The sequence below is a fragment of the Astatotilapia calliptera genome, chromosome 23 (genome assembly GCF_900246225.1).
Source record: "Astatotilapia calliptera chromosome 23, fAstCal1.2, whole genome shotgun sequence".
Taxonomy (NCBI): domain Eukaryota; kingdom Metazoa; phylum Chordata; class Actinopteri; order Cichliformes; family Cichlidae; genus Astatotilapia; species Astatotilapia calliptera.
This window is the reverse complement of record NC_039323.1, coordinates 23,009,446-23,025,950: the sequence shown is the minus strand read 5'-3', so window position 1 is coordinate 23,025,950 and position 16,505 is coordinate 23,009,446. Positions and strand designations below refer to the sequence as shown.

At 40.8% G+C, this 16,505-nt stretch overlaps 1 long non-coding RNA gene across 1 annotated transcript; it reads right to left on the bottom strand.

Moving 5' to 3' along the window:
- Positions 1-11,160: 11,160 nt before the first annotated feature.
- Positions 11,161-13,077, bottom strand: LOC113016720 (uncharacterized). The gene is made up of 3 exons (XR_003271294.1): positions 12,965-13,077; positions 11,957-12,049; positions 11,161-11,826 (listed from the first exon to the last, which is right to left on the bottom strand). It is a non-coding gene; the product is annotated as an uncharacterized LOC113016720 (long non-coding RNA).
- Positions 13,078-16,505: the final 3,428 nt, after the last annotated feature.

Below are 16,505 nucleotides of genomic sequence, written 5' to 3'. Positions count from 1 at the left end.
CGATTTTAATTGCGTGGGGCAAGACTCTAATTCAACTATCTCTGGATCGCTTGACGGGGGCAAATGAAGCACTCACAGAGAGAAAAGGAAGGAAGGAATAAAAGAAAGGGAGAGAGAGAGACTTTGGGTTTCAATTTATGTGAAAATGAACCAACGGAAGAACAAAAAGTCAGTGATATAGACTAAAATCAAAACAGTAGACAGTCTCTATCTTTTCAATTATGCACCTGGGTGTTGCAATCTGAAAAGACAAGCGCAACCGCAATTACAACTGAGCCAGACATCTGGTTTCGCCTCATCTCCCCTCCCTGAAACCTCTGACAGGGGAAAAAAAAAACATTTTAATACAACTCATCTGCAATCACCTTCAAATATGACGAGGTAATCCCAGGTCAAACTCCTACTGTCTGTACCTGGCGAGCAAAAACCAAACACCCCGCAGTTTAAGAACAGACAAACAATGGGAACTAGAGGACAAGCACAAAAAATAATGGAACGGGAACAAAACTCCGACCAAAAACCCGAGCTGCTGCTTCTGCAGTAATATGAATGTTTACTTGTTGAATCTTTTATCAGTTTTGTTTTTATCTCTCCCCCAACCACCACCACCTCTCTGTCTGTGTTATCTATGCAGCAGGTACTGAGCTATGCATTGGGGCTGCGTGGAGCTGATTAGAACAGTGATAGATGGGAGGGTGGATGACCTTAGCTTCCGACTAAACACAAGGTTGGACATTTGTCTCCTTGCTGCATTTGCATGCTTTCCGCCCGTTTATGGCAATTTGTCACCATAGTCGCTTTGCCATTGAGAAGACACGGTTAAACAAAAACAAAAAAAAAGTGCAAGGCTAGAATCCCAGGAATGAAAATTTAAAGCAGGTTATGATGAAGCACTTTCATTCAGATAATTCCACAATGCTGTGAGTTCTCCTCATGCTTAGCCTCTCCCTGTTAGTATCGTGTTAACTTCTGGAAGCGCAATTAAGGAACACTGGTGCAGAAATTCATCTCAGCAGCAAAACTGGGAAAGTTAAAAAAAAAAAAAGGGGGGAAAAATGCACGAGTTGCAAAGAGACACTTGTTTGGAGTCCACCTTCCACCCCAAACCCTCCACTCTAACCTCCCCCGTGCCTGTCTGCCACCCACATTAAGCGCCGTAAACACACACGCGTACACGACACACCGCACATGCTGATGAATGGCCTGTCATGCTGTTTGGTGATCAGTGAATTATTTACACTCATATGCCTTTAATAATTCAGGGGGGCCCTGAGTCTTAACAAATTACAGCACTGCTCCCCAAACCAACAGAGTTCACTCAGCCAGAGTGCCGCTCCGCCCCTCACCGCACGCGGCCCGTTCATCCACCCTCCAACACGCCCTTGGAACATGGTGGTGACATTTTTGCGAGGCACTAAATCTCTGGAGTAATTCGATAATTCTGAAAGCCGAGACATGTCTCAGCAAATCGGTCTCGGAAAACATGTCCACTGTGACCTCTCACCAACGCACGCATTAAGGCTAAACTGCTTATGCTTACGTTTGACTGATCGTAAGGATCTGAGAAGGTTTTGTTTTCAGACAATTTTGCATCTGTAAAACTCCAGCATTCATATGCTGATTTTGTGAGTTTTGTATCACCCAACAATTGTGTAATTAAAACCTTCTTCCTGTTATTATACAGGACTACAAAGTACAGGATATAAGTACAGGATAGGCGTCCTGTATTGTTTGGAACCATGACGTTGGCAGCAGACCCTTCGAGACTGTAAAGTGAAGCCTGTATGCCCTTTTAGCATCCCACAGACGCTAAAAGGGGTCATGAAATGGGGTTCTTGGAGGATAATGCCTTGTTACTCTTCCAAACACAAAAAGGTTTTGCAGTGTAGCGCACTATGTTGTTCTGCTGTGGGAAGTTTGTGCCACTGGAGAGTGCCACTGACATAACAAGCGTTTCATTAGTCATCAACAATCTTTAGATGGTGGTGACCCAAGGTTGAGGAGAAGAACATTGAAGTTGAATTAAAATGATCAATGTTCAGGTTAGTGCAGGTTTCTTTTTGACTGTACTTGGTACCAGGAGGTTGTTTTTTAACTGTTGACAGTTGCAAACACTTTTAACAGAGCTACTTTTAACTGTAGCTCTACACATGGATCTAAGAAAATGGACACTTTCCTGAAAGCTTTCCATGTTCCCGGAACACTTCAACAATTTCTAAACACGGGTAACCTGATAGATACTGCTGCCCAATCTCACATGAAGATCCAGAGTTCTGTGTGGCGTTTGCATGGTCTCTCCTGGTTTCTCCCACAGTTCAAAGTTAATTGGCAAATTACTCATAGGTCTGAATGTGACAATGAATGTCTGTCTCTTTAAGTTAGCTCTGCGACAGACTGGCAACCTGTCAGGCGTGTACACTGCTTTTAGCCCTAACAACTTTTGTTGTTTTCATTTGAGGTCACAAGCCCTGACATAGCATTGCAAAAAGCATTGGAAATGTCTAAAGAGAACTCCTCAAGATTTTAACTGTTATTCTGGACAAACCCCCAATTCATCATGCTCCTCCCTGTTTCAAAGGAAGAAACTTACAGTAGCCATATAAGCATGTTTAACATAGTAAGGTTTATTGTGAAATAAAGCAAAAGAAAAAATTAAACGAAGCAAAGCAGAAAGAGGACCTCGGTTGAGTTTTATGAAGTATCATGTAAAAAAGGCCAATGCTGAGAATTTTGGGGGGTTCAAGACTGTAAGACTGATATGATACTTCACTAGTACAGAAACAAACATACACACATATATGTTAAACTATTCAATAATTCTAAAGCAAATATAAAATGATCTTCCGTCACACATGTGTATCAGTTGGCTTACATTCAGTACTTCCTGTCAGTCACACAGAATAAGCTGGTCATGTATACATACAATAAGAGATTAGGTCATTACTACGTGCCTTTCTGTATATCCTTGTCATCAAGTAACACACACATACACACAGACACAGAGACAAAGACGGCACACACAAAGATAGAAAGAGACACGCACAAGCACACACAGAGGCCCCACCAGACACTTCCAGGTCCCTAACGAGGTCGCTAATTAACTCTCCCACTTGCGCTCGCTCGTTTTCATCTGAGGTGCACATTGCTTTTTTGACAGGAGAAAATTGCTGGGCAATTAAATCATCTAAAGACGAACACTCCAGCAGCTGGTATTAACAGCTAAATGTTACATCCATTTTCAAAAATGTGATTGTGGAGAAACTGTACAGTAAGTGACTGACTGCTATAGTGCTTTCTAATAACACAGCTGAGGCTTTATAGCACTGTACTGCACCAATCCCACATGGTATGTTGATGTTACAAATACAAATACTCCAGATGCTGCTTTTTATAGCCTTTGTGCTCTGCTTTGTTAAAGTATTTGTGCGATAGTGAATGCAGATGTTTTACTGCTGACTGTGCTGCCATTCAGCCCAATGCAGACTCAATGTAAAGCCAGAAACCTGATTAATAAAGGTGAAAAATAGTTTCTGATTCTGTTTATACAGCAACTATTTATTGTCTGCATTTGTAAAAAACCATGATTGAGTTTTCAATGAATTGGTACAAAACAGTGAAATGTGGCAGGGATTTTCAGGAACCAAGAAGGTTGTTGCACCGCTTTGGATATCAGAGAAAAACACATTCAAGAAGCTGAAATCAGGGCTTATTTGGTCATTTTTTGTGTGTAATTTTAAGGTAAAGTTCTTAAACTTACCCAAATGGAATGGCACACAAGTCAGCAGGAAATGAAAATGAAAATATGAATTGGAGTACCTAAGTACCTATGGAATATCATAAATAGTGCAGTGTGGAAGCAACACAAGTCTAACAAGATAAATCAAAGAAATAAAACCATTAGGATACACAAGAGAAGCAGCTGAACACATCCGACACACTCGATTTAGATAAGACACAGCAGAATACAGACAACGAACTGGGCAGGAAAACAACAAATATAAGAAAATACAGCAAGCCACATGAGATTTTCAAAATAAAACAGGAAGCCAGGCACATGGTGATGAGATAAAGCAAAATGTTGCAGCAGCCTAAGCAAAGAAGCCCTGACCTATCTCTACCCTACCACCGCCTTTAGGTGATCCAAGGCAGCCAAAAAATGTATGCTTGGTCTACCCCAGGACCTCCTCTCAGGACATATGCCCAGGACACCTAATCACAAGCATCATAGTCAGATGCCCGAACCACTCTGGCTTCTTGATGTGGAAGATTAGGATGAGATAAATGACTGAACGTTTCTCTCCATCTCTAAGGGCTCCTGTAAACGATAGTTCTACATTACAATTGATCAACTTCTCACATGAGTTACATGACTTTAACGGCTCAAACCCACAAAGAAGAATCACCAAGAGCCTGAGGTCTTTGCATTTTTAGCATTTCAGCATCTATAAACTCATTTTCACATGGCGATCTCCAGGGGGTAAAAAAAAAAAAGGTCAACTACATGTGCTAAAAACTGCTCCTTTGTTATTATCTATGTATATGGTTATTTATACTGAGACACCATCCAAGAAGTCTACACTCCAACTTTGGTGAGGGACATTTTAGGGTTTTATTTGCATGTTATTTAGCACCAAGAAAGCAGGCAGGCTGTATATGGGTGATAATGTAACCCTTTATCACCCATATATCATATATCAGCTACATTTCTAGATCCAGCTAATATCTGTTTTCAGTGAAAATGTACTCACACTAAACTATGAATACAGTTATTGTGGTTGGTGCCTAGTGGAGAATCAAGCAGCTTAACATTGCTGAAAAAGCAGTAACAACTTGAGTTTCTCAACATTTTATTTTCCAACTAACTGACTGATTTGGTAGTAAGTAGATGGTGTGACTGTCGATCACAGTTGACGTGGCTCAAAGCTGATTTTGTGTCAGTTGTTTAGAACTTTGGCCATCCTGTAAACCCTGCCCTTTCTGTTAGCACCACTCATTAAGGGGAAACAACATCTGACCCAGCTCCGTGCACCCATGCAGACATATACACATGTACACACACACACACACACACACACACACACACACACACACACACACACACACACACACACACAAGCATTGTGTTCCAGGTCCCACTTCATGTCAGTTCAGCCTCCTGGGTCCCCGGCCTCTTCTGAAACTGATTTTTGTCTCCTATTTTGTTAACCTCGCTCGCAATTAACCCCACGCTGCGAGCCAGCCACACATGGGCCAATAGAGGCTAACCTACAGTATGTGAGTGCCCAGCCCGGTGTGAATCACTGCATTGTGTCATCTGTCCTGCAAAAGAAAGGACTGGGGAGAAAGGAGAATGAGACACAGAGAGGGAGAAAGAGTGCTGTTTTTTGGGGGTCCGCTATTCTTGGAAGGATACCCCCGGGGGCGATGACAGCAGTGGAGGGTGGAGGGTTTGTTTCTGCGTCTGTGTGTGCGTGCAGTGAGGGAGGGAGGGTCCCATCCTGACAGGTTCTTTTGTAAGGGGTTGGGGATGGTGTGTGTGTGTGTGTGTGTGTGTGTGGGGGGGGGGGGGGGGGTCTTTGGGTCAGAAAAGAGAGGGAGGAAGGAGGGCGAGGGGGTGCGTAGGTGAGGGCATGTTTTGTGGTGCCGTCAGGAGCGTTGGAGATGGCGTGAGTCGCCACCGACGGGGGGTCATTGTACCCACTCCATTCTGTCTCCACACTCTGCCACTGCTCAATGGGCGGATTAAATAATACGCCTGAGTCTTAATCTTTGAACTGCGCAGACACAGATGCACAAACACTCACACACACAGCTGAACCGCGTCCGCGAAGGTTGGATCCCACGCAGCGTGTGTGTGCATGTGTGTGTGTGCGGTTTCTCTAAACGTCCACATCGATGGTTACGCCACAATCCATAGGTCTCATTTGCATCGCCGAATACACCGTAATGATGTTACCCACGCCACGGCTCATACTGTAAGGCTTCTTTTTATAGATCCCTTCTTGCTTTTTTTTTCACCTCATAATGAGAGAAAAAGGTCAGTGTCTGGTGAGAGGGAGGAGGGGGAGGGTATTAAGACAGGATCCTTGGTTTCTTTACAGTTCTCCAAGTTCACCAACTCCAGCAAATGAGTGTGTACAACAAGCCAAGGGGCCTTTTATTGCAAATCTAATTCATTTCTCTAGACAACTGTGAAATTTGCCATTGACATTAGTCATTACCCCAAGGCTAACGAAAAGATGATCTCAGTTAATAAATGATCCCTAACAAGGAGCGCTCTCTTTCTCTCTCCCATTGTGTTAATGGCAGGGGCAGCTGTTAACGCCATGCAGTTACAGAACAACACTGCTAACACCGACTCTGGCTCCACTTCCTTCTCAGGCCGTCTGCTTTCATTTGGCTGCTGGGTACCCTCGCTCCCCCATCCTGTATTATCATCATCATCATCGTCACCATCACCCCTGCAGATCCTGCATTATGCAGTGCCATCATTAGAGCCTCGATTTCAGACGCTTCCGGCACCATTGCTGGATTGTGACCTGGCTCCTTCTTCTTCTTCTTCTTCTTCTTCTTCATGGGTTCTGGTCGGCTCGGATTCCAAGACGAGCTGTTGGGAACGGATGTGAGTGATAGAAATTGGAAATGCGGAGAAAGGGTGAAGAGATTGCAGCAAATCAGGCAGGATTTGGGGGGAAACTAATCATCTGCAAATGACTCTGACCCTCCAGCTGGCCTTGGCCATCACTGATACTTAACAATAGTTGTTCAAAGCACCATGAGCAGGAGCACAACGCGTTCAGTATGGGCCCTTCTACAAGACAAAGAAAAAGGTCACCAACTGTAATCAAACCCTTTTGTTCCTGTCAATTTACATAATTTGAAAATAAAACATATCACCACTGTGCTGTTTTACTTCTAGACCCCTCATAATTGTTTCTTCAGAAGTGAAATCCATTATTAGGGTGCTGGGGCATCAGCGTTTGTCTGCCTCTGAAATGAAAAAGTCACATTTCCTCATCGGAGGAAAATGGAATTGTTCAAATTGTGTTTGCAAGAGAGGGCTGCGCACGTGTAGCGGGGAATGGGGAGCACATAATACGATATTCCCGTTTTTTTTCCCTACTCGGAGTTCCAATTTATTGAAGTAACCGAGCAGAAAATGCACTGACAGCTGTAGCACTTTATTGCGAATTAGTATATACATTCTACACCCCGCGAGAAAAGCCAAGCCTCATTGTATTTCTGTAATTGCTGGAGCCCGGGAGAACGAAGGGCCAACGGCAAGTCGAGCAATTACAAGCTAAAGATGACAGGGTATACTTTTAGCTTCAGATCCCATTTGAAACTGGGAGTGAAAGTTGGGAGGAGATGGCGTCAGAAAGGTCTGTTAGGTGGCACGAGTGGGAGAGAGCAGGTGTTTAACAAATGAAATGCAAATACGTGCTGGTCAACGTAGCTGGTCATCACTGTTGTCATGGTTATTGTGATTGCTGGGTACTTTTAGAAGTTGTGTTTAACAGAAGGAGAAAAAAAACACCTCTTTTCCTAAAATCTGCTGGCTAATTAATGTTTTTGGTTTTACTTTTTACTGACAACCCATCAGATGATGAGTATTTATTTTCAGGAATTTGTTCCCAGGTAAGCAGCTTTTTGCTGGTATTGTTGTGGCAGAATTACCAGCAAATCTACATGGAGAGGTGTGTTCCTGGATCTCACTGTGTGTGTGCAGTCATGTTTGTAAACCTGTCTATAGGAATGTGCTAACGTATATTTAGAATCCATGCGTACACACTTACAAAATATAATTGTGCATATGTAAAAAAAATATAAATGTGCATACAGGTATTAATTAGTGTCAGAAATTTTACACAGTTTACATTTTTCTCCACACATTTATGAATCACAGCACACCCAAATTTGAACATCTTCTTTTATAGATTTATGATCCCAATTCAAAAAAAAAATGGGAACCAGTATGAAAAGTAACTAACAAAGTTTCTGCAGTGATTTGGAAATCACTGCAGAAACTTTGTCTAGTAAGTTGTGGAGACATTCTCATCATCTACAGTACAAAATAGCATCAAAAGAGTCTGAATATCTGGAGAAATCTCTGTGTGCAAGAGACAATGCCAAAAATCTACACCTGATGCCTCCGATCTTTTGGGAATGCTTCAAAGTGGAAAACTCTTCTGTGGTTAGACAAATAAAATATGAAATTGTTTTTGGAAAACATAGCTACCGTGTCCTCAGGTCTCAAGTGGAGAGGGACCATCCAGCTTCTTATTATCTCTGAGGTCAAAAGCCTGCCTTTCTAATGGTATGACAACCTATGGAACTGGCACCTTGCACATGTGGAAAGACACCAGCAATATGGAAAGGTATTTACAGGTTTTAGGGCTCCCATGCAGATGCTGTCTTTTTTTAGGGAAGACCAGGGCTGTAAAATAACTTTGTTAGCTTGTACCACTAATGGTACAAAAGTTGCTAGCTTTGTAGCACAGACCAAAAAGTCTTATGCTTTATGCTTGTGCTACCAAAACGTAACACAAGCATAATATTCTCTCTTTTAAATATCTTGCTTCCCACAACGTAAGGATTGTCTAATTTACTCTTTTTTGCTGCTTCTGAGCAGTATTGAAAAAAATTAAAGTTGCTTCTTAATCAGCCAACTTTTACTTTCTTGTCACACATACAAGAAAGTATGTGTGACAAGAAGGTTGTGTTTTAGTTTCATCCTGATGAGCCTGGAAGGTTGTGTTTTAGTTTCATCCTGATGAGCCTGTTTTCCTTTAAAGGTTTAAAACATCACTTGAAACAGTCAAAGTACAGCTTTTAAATTCCATTAGATTCTCTGAGCGGCTACCCTACCCTAACCTATCTACCAGTGGATTGGAGATAAACATAAAAGGAATTGTGGGAATTTTTTTAGAAGTCAAGGCTAATAACACTGACATGATAACAATTTACTACCACAACACACTACATTGCTACTACTCTGTAGCATTGTGACGTACCATGGCTTCACAATAAAACTAAGTGGGTAGCAAAGCTGTTGCGCGAGCGTATGCAAGACCATTTATGGCACAGACAGTTTTTTTCATCACATATGCAATGTATATATTGCACTGTACAGCCCTGAGGAAGATGATGTTAAACTTACAATAGCGTGGCTTCATAGTAGGAAACTCTAGTTGGTGAACTGGCTTGCCTGGTGTCCAGACCTTTCACCAGTTGAGGACATTTGGAGCATCATGAAACCAAAAATACGACCTAGAAGATCCAGGAATGTCGAGCTAGGATCCTCTACCAGAAAAGAATGGGACAAAATTCCTCTCCCAAAAGTCCATCAGCTGCTCGCCTCAGTTCCCAGATGTTCACAGACTGTTGTTAAAAGTAGAGCGGATGCTCTAGAAGACCTTTCTTTAAAACTTTCTCAGTTTACATGTTTGATATGTTTTTTTCTACTCTGAATAAAATCTGGTTTTATGAGATTAGCAAATTGTTTTCTTTTTTTATTTACATTTTACACAGTGTCCCAACTTTTTGGCGGTCTGGGTTGTAATCGCGCACATTCTGAATACATATTTACGCACTTTTTGTACACATCCACAAATCTCAGAGCATATTTAGAGAATCCTTTACACGTTTAAAAATCTAATTACACAGAGAGAGAGACAGAGATTGCAAAAAACCCACATAGCTCATCATACACATCCACAAATACAATATTTCTTTACATTAGCAGCACCGGCATCTTCATAACCAGTAATATGTATTTATTACAAATGGATAGTGAGACTCTTACACTTGTTTTAATTGTGTATTTATGTTTGCCTTCATAAAAGTCTGTATGTAAGCCTGTGTAACCAGAATGATCCTTTTCAGGAGATTCAGGAAGTCACTGCTTGCCAGTGCATTTCTAAAAATCTATAAATGACCTTAAATGACTTTTACAAGTGAAAAGGATAGACATACCCTCCAGTCATGACTTTTATTCTTTTTATTCATTTAGATATAGAAATACACAGGATTTTACACATCTTTGATTAAGGTTCAAATAAGTTTAGACCAAGCAGAAACTTATAAACCAGGTTAAAAATGAAAAAAGGGCTTCAAAAGTGAGTTAACCCCCATAGGCGCCCATGTTAATGCCTGATTTAATAGCACAAATAAATGTGTTTACCACCTGATACCAAGCCTGGTTTGGTCAATAGAACTCTCTGGGTGTTAAAAATCATATTAACCTGAATGCCACTGGTCACCACATCTAATTGCTGGACTGATCGCCCCTTTATGTTTGTGGTGTTTTTGGAGCATTTTGAATGCAGTTGTTTGGAAAGGGTTAGGGTTAGTATTTCTAGTATTTTATTCGTATGATAGCAAATATTAGCTGGTATCTGTGTCCATGCAAAGGACCGTCGATCCCCTACTTCCTTTAACTGTTTGCTTACACAGCCATCGAGCTAGACCTTCACTCTAAGAAATAAAATGTTGTATTTACTCCACCCAGTTATGTCAACCGGTTCCACACAACTGGGTTAGTGAAATATAAAATGTATGATATATTTAATTTGAACAACAAATTTTAAGTACATCTGATAAGATTTGGATAATTAAATGCAAATCAAAAGAATCATGTTGTATTAGCTGAATATCATAATGTTGATATAACTAACCTTGTTGATTTAAATTGAGAAGACTAAATAAAACCTACTCAACCAAAACAAGCTGTACTTACTTTGAGAAATAACATGTTGTATTTACTCCACCCAGTATGTCAACCGGTTCCAACACAACTGGGTTAGTGAAATATAAAATGTATGATATATTTAATTTGAACAACAAATTTTAAGTAAATCTGATAAATCTACTCACCCAAAACACGCTCTACTGAAACTATAGGATTAAATCACTTTAACAGAATTGCAACTTAGTCTATTTAAGTTTGTAAATTAAATAAATCGAACACAAGTTTATTCAGTTAACCTAACTTTAATAACACTTTGTGTAAAACTTGTTGAAGCACACTTTGAGCAATTCAAATGCTTCTAGATCTTTTTCCCCAAACAATCTTTACATATATTCAAGTGCATTTTAGGTGCAGGAAGACAAGATAAAGAATGTCATGTTAAACTGAAATGATTAAAACTGGAAAGTGTTGTGATTCCAACATTTTTAACATTAACATGACTTAATGTAAACTTGATTGGGCTACAATGAAAAGCCCACAATACAGCCCTGCAAACAGCTGGTAGAAATTACTTTAGTGTCATTTTTGTCCATATTTACAAAAATAACCTTTGCTTCAAAACTTAAACTGAAGTCCAAAGTTAGGAGCAGTCTTTTTCAGTGTAGTTGGATGTTGGTAAAGGTTCAAGAACAAAGAACGCAGAAAAGTGAAAGGCCTTGCAGAAGTTCTTGTGGCAATTCAAACTGAACAGTTTATGAAGTGCAAGGAGAAGGGTTCGAGAACCTTAAAGTTCAGTGTCCTCTATAGTTCACTGCAGGCTGTTTCACTCAAGCAGTTTGTTTTTCAGAACCTGCACCTTCATGGATAGGTTGTTCCCATCCAACTCCATCAGCACCTTCTGAAGAAATTCAAATGTGTATTTCAGGTGCTTTGGGTAGCTCAGATTTAGACTATAGATTAGTCCAAGCAGGAGGGCACAACCCTTTGCCACATCACTAAGAGCTTGCAGCACAGTGCATCCTTCTATGATGACACCAATGTCCTCAGGTGTATCTGCAGAGTTTGCTCTCATGTCTGACAACATAGACTCCCAACGTCAGCTGCTCTGTTTCTCTGCTTGCACCAAGATCCACATCCTTTAAATAAAAATTAAAAAAAGATAAGTTAATTGCGTACATATACATATGGACAAGTAAGTCCACCTTCCATTTCCAATCCCAAATTTAAAAAAGGAAAATAACTGATCGTTTTCCTTTTTTAACTTACCAAGAATTCCTTGAACAGGTCATCTGGCTTTTCATTTAAGTAGACACAGACAGCTTTCAGAATGCATTCCTGTCAAACATCAACGCTGGGATTCTGGTGGAGATAAGAACTCAATATGAGAGAAGTTTCCTATTTTGGTTCCTTTCAACCTCTTTACAAAACAAAGTCAAAAATATTAACACATAGCAGATATGTGATTAAGCAATGTTTCATAACTCACATCAGTGATGTGCAGTGAGGTTCATGATTGGTAAGGCACTGACTCCTCTGTGTCAGATTAACAAATATATGAACCCAAAAATCGAAGCTTTTCAATTTTGACATTACGTGAAAGCTTTCATTTTTGCTTTAATCAATTCTAGATTGTTCAACAATATATTTAATAATTGTGCCCCTAAAAATATTAAAATTAAATAGAAGATTAGAACTGGGCAATATGGACTTAAAATCCTATCATGACATTTTGTGGATAACAATAAGTCTGTGAAGGTTCACAGTCATCCAGGTCATCGTAGTCTAAGGAGCTTGGAAAGAAAAGTGAAGCTTCTTCAGTGAAGATTTCTGACACTAAACCAGAAATCAACATGGAGTCGAATTCTTTCAAACAATGTAGCAACTTAATTGATGCACATTTCTAAAATACACTACACATTCATTTCATTCTTCAAACTACAGGATCGCTGGCGCTCCGAGTGGTCATTACTGATGTCAGGGAGCAGGTGCGGTAGATGTTGGGAGTAATTTTAAAACTGTCGGTCTTAGTAGGCAAGTCTCATCTTAACAAGAATCGCAAAAGATTTTGGAAAATTACACCGAAGCAGGTTCAACAATATTTGTTAAATGTTTTCATACTTCTAACATGTGAGAGAGGTATACAAGCTAGAGTGTTAAAAAATTTGCCAGGCATCATTTGTTTAAAAAAAATGCAAAAGTATTCCCGAAAGTGTCAGATGTGTATCAGTTAGTATACATTAATCAAATTTGTCATCCTTAAATTGTTGAACTTACCAAATAATCCTCAGATGGCGATGGATTCTATCCAGGATGCTAAGCATATGCAAGTCTCAGTTGAAAATGGCGGATGATCAAACTTCCACACTGCACATGTGCAAACTCAGAAGTACGGAGAGCCTATTTGTCATGGTCCTGGGCCATGTGGGCCCAGTATTCTTAGTTTTCATGTATTTTTGTATTTTGTTCTTTATTTAGGCCATGCTTCCTGGGTTGATCTGTTACGTTGTTCCTTATGTGTTTTCCCTTCGTGACTCTTACCCCCTGTGTGCCCCTCTGTGTATTTATGAGCCCTCGTCTCTCTTTGTGCTTTATTCTATGTTTTCCCCAGCCCGTTATGTCTGCGTTCTCCCCGTGCTCTCTCTCCTCCTGTTTGAACCTCTGTGTACTTCCTGCTTTACTTTGCCCATCTCCCATCAGTGTTACGTCCACTCCTGCCGTGTCTTGTTATGATTATCAGTGTCACCTGTGTTCCCACCCTCCGTGTTTCCATGCCCGGTCTATTATATTCCAAGTCATAGCCTTACCTTAGTTTATTCCCAGTTTAGGTTTCTGTTTAGTTATTGCTCTTGTGCTGCCCTTATTCTGGTTTGCTTCTGTTGTATTCATCAGCCACAATAAAAGGCTCGCTTTTGTTTAAGTCCACTTCCTTATCACTCGTGTCTGCACCTGAGTCCTCCACGCACTTTCCACTCGGTCCGTCACAGCGGACCGTGACACTATTAGGACAATCCTCTTTAAATTAAAGTGCTCTTCATTTTAAATGAACTTTTTACATTGGATTTAATTTACTGCATTTTGTTGTATTGAAATATTATGTTGTTAATTAAATTCAAAACAACATACTTGTGTTTAAAGTTAAAAATCAATTGGTGGCATTAGTTTTAACATGAAGCATTTACATAATGCTACCAACATCAGTGTGTCATTTCTTAGAGTGTTGGATGTGAGTGTTTGTGGGTAAAGGGTTAGCTGTTCATCTGTTTGGTTAAAGTGTAGGAAAACTATTAGAGGGAATTAAAATGAGACAATGTGTATTTTCATAACTGGAAAAGTTAGTTCATTGTAAAAATGCTGGGTGTTTTAAAAGACTATTTTCATGCTTTGACAAAGAATCCATTTTGTTTCTTTCAGTGCTGATAGTCTTCACGATTAAAGGCGTTGCATCAATCCATATTAATCACTTTTTTTCGCTGTCAAGTAGCTTTTGTCATTTTGTGAATCAGCTCCATTAACACAAATGTCTGTGGCAGCAGCTGCCACAAAAAAGCCATAGATAAGCGTTCATGGCTTCACTGAACATGTCCACAGCCACATGTATACAGTTATAAGAAAATGACTATAACACATTCTCCTTTGATTTCTTCCATCAGTCTGCTCCACTTCTCTTTTCTTCAACAAAGAAACGCAGAGAGATCTCTGGCCTGAGCTGATCCCAGACCTGCAGGGGATTTCAGCTACCTCCGAGCTCCCCAGACGCCTCCTTTCATGATTCCAGGTAACTCCTCCATGCGGTCTTGCAGCTCTGTTGCTCACTTGCAGCGTGCTAGGAGACACAGAGGAGAACATGCTGTTTTATCACTCTTCTGTATTTGTCAGGCTGATGTGCTGTTTGGTGTGCAGAGCTGCTGAACTGTGAAGTGCCGGGGGCGTTGAGAATAAAGAAGGACCTGGCAGTATATGAACCAGCCAGCCTGTCCTGTGTGCAGGTGAACTGCCCAGGGCCTTTGAGGGCTGCCTGGAGAATTGATGTCAAATGAGAGTGACTTGAGAGGTTGGTCAGGTGCATGAAATATGTATCGAGGTGTATTCCAGCTTCAGCGAGAATGTCTTCCTTTCCTCGGGTGATTGATGGATTGATTTAGACTCTCAAACTGGAACCAACTGTACTGCCCCGGGAGGAAAGCCACACCCAGCAGGCCATCCCTGTGCAAAATCAACCAGACACAGTCAAAACGAGAACAGTGAGGCTTATAAAGTTGCAGTTTTTTCTCCATCAGATCAGGCTGTTTTATTTGCCATGCTGGAACTGCGACTGTGCCTCCACTCTGCTGCTCTGCCACCAGTGAGAGCAGCCCTGGGGATGCTAACAAAGAGACGGAGAGTACTTAGGATGTAAAACGCACAAAGCCGCAATGTAAACACTTGTCTTCCTTCATATTAGATTTTCCATCATCTTCATTGCTCCGTCTTTTGCCGAGAAGCACATCTCACACTCCGGCATTTCAATTTGCAACGCCGCCTCTCCAAAGTACATGTTCATTTATTGCTGTTATTACTTTGTCATGTTGGATAAATTGATAACATGACATAACTTGTTTGCTGCCTTGTTGCGCTGGCAGTCTGATTATGAGGTCAAGTGCGTTAACAAATGACAAATGCGAGAGATGGGAGAGTTGCCATCCGTTCGCTTCGAGTCACTTCTTTTTCCTCTCCTAAAATTAAGACTGCTGCTCTGCCAGGGGTGAGGCAGATTGCAGGTTTCTCTTTGCAGAAATAATTCACTCTAACATATCAAGCTGTGGAAACTAAAGTCTAATCAGTAGCAGAAGAAACAAGAAAGCCTGATAGTCGATGCCTTTGGGTTGTTTTTGTGGTATAAAGCATATTGAACAGTTTGACTCTTTAAACTGCAGCATATGTAGCATTTTTCATGTTTTAAAAGATGCTTTATTGCCAACGCCTGGTTAGACCGTAACCTAACTGTAAAAATGAGAACCCCGCGATCCAGAGGATCTAGCCTCAGTATCCTTCTTACATTCTCGCACAATGCTAACAGCAAGCAACAGCTAACTTTAGCCTGGATATGTAGCTCGCTGATCGCAACAGACGACCTCCTCCTGAAATTCTGGACCACAACACCGACTCCACATTAGGACAAAAATCCAAACCTCGGCTACTTCTCTAAAGCACCTTTTTCATTAGTACCTACTCAGATCGATCGACTACAACCGAGTACTAGCTTGTGTGTGTGCTTGCATCTTAGGTGTTAATGCATTAAGATGTTTTAGGTGAGAATGTAATGGCGTAAACTTCAAATCTGTGGCCGATTTGTCAGGTTGTTTTCCAAGGTGTCCACTCCTGCTAGTGTAACAGCCAGAACGCCTCGTCAGCTATCATCTGTTTGAACCCGTGATGTCCTGCTTCTCGGCCCGTTGCTCTTTAAAAACCCCTGCTGGCCTTCGCACAGTGATGGAAGTTCAACACAATTTGCTTACGTTGCTTTGAACTGGTTAAATTTGGGTCCATAGCTAACCGGTTTTGGCTGAGATTAAAGTTAAGCTTCAAAACTGAATAATTTTATTCAACCTTACTGGAATGCTGTCGGTGTGTTTTGAACTGAGTCATTCACGCATCTCTATCTCCTGATGTCCAGATCTGTCATCCTTGTTTTACCATCTTATTTTGAATTAAAACTGACATTAAAGTATTTTAATCCAGGAAGGAAAGTGAGTGTTTCCACCAGGAGCAGAAACATCTGGACCAGCATGTTGATGCTGTTCATGGACAGAACCTCCAGAAATCTTTTACTGCAGTT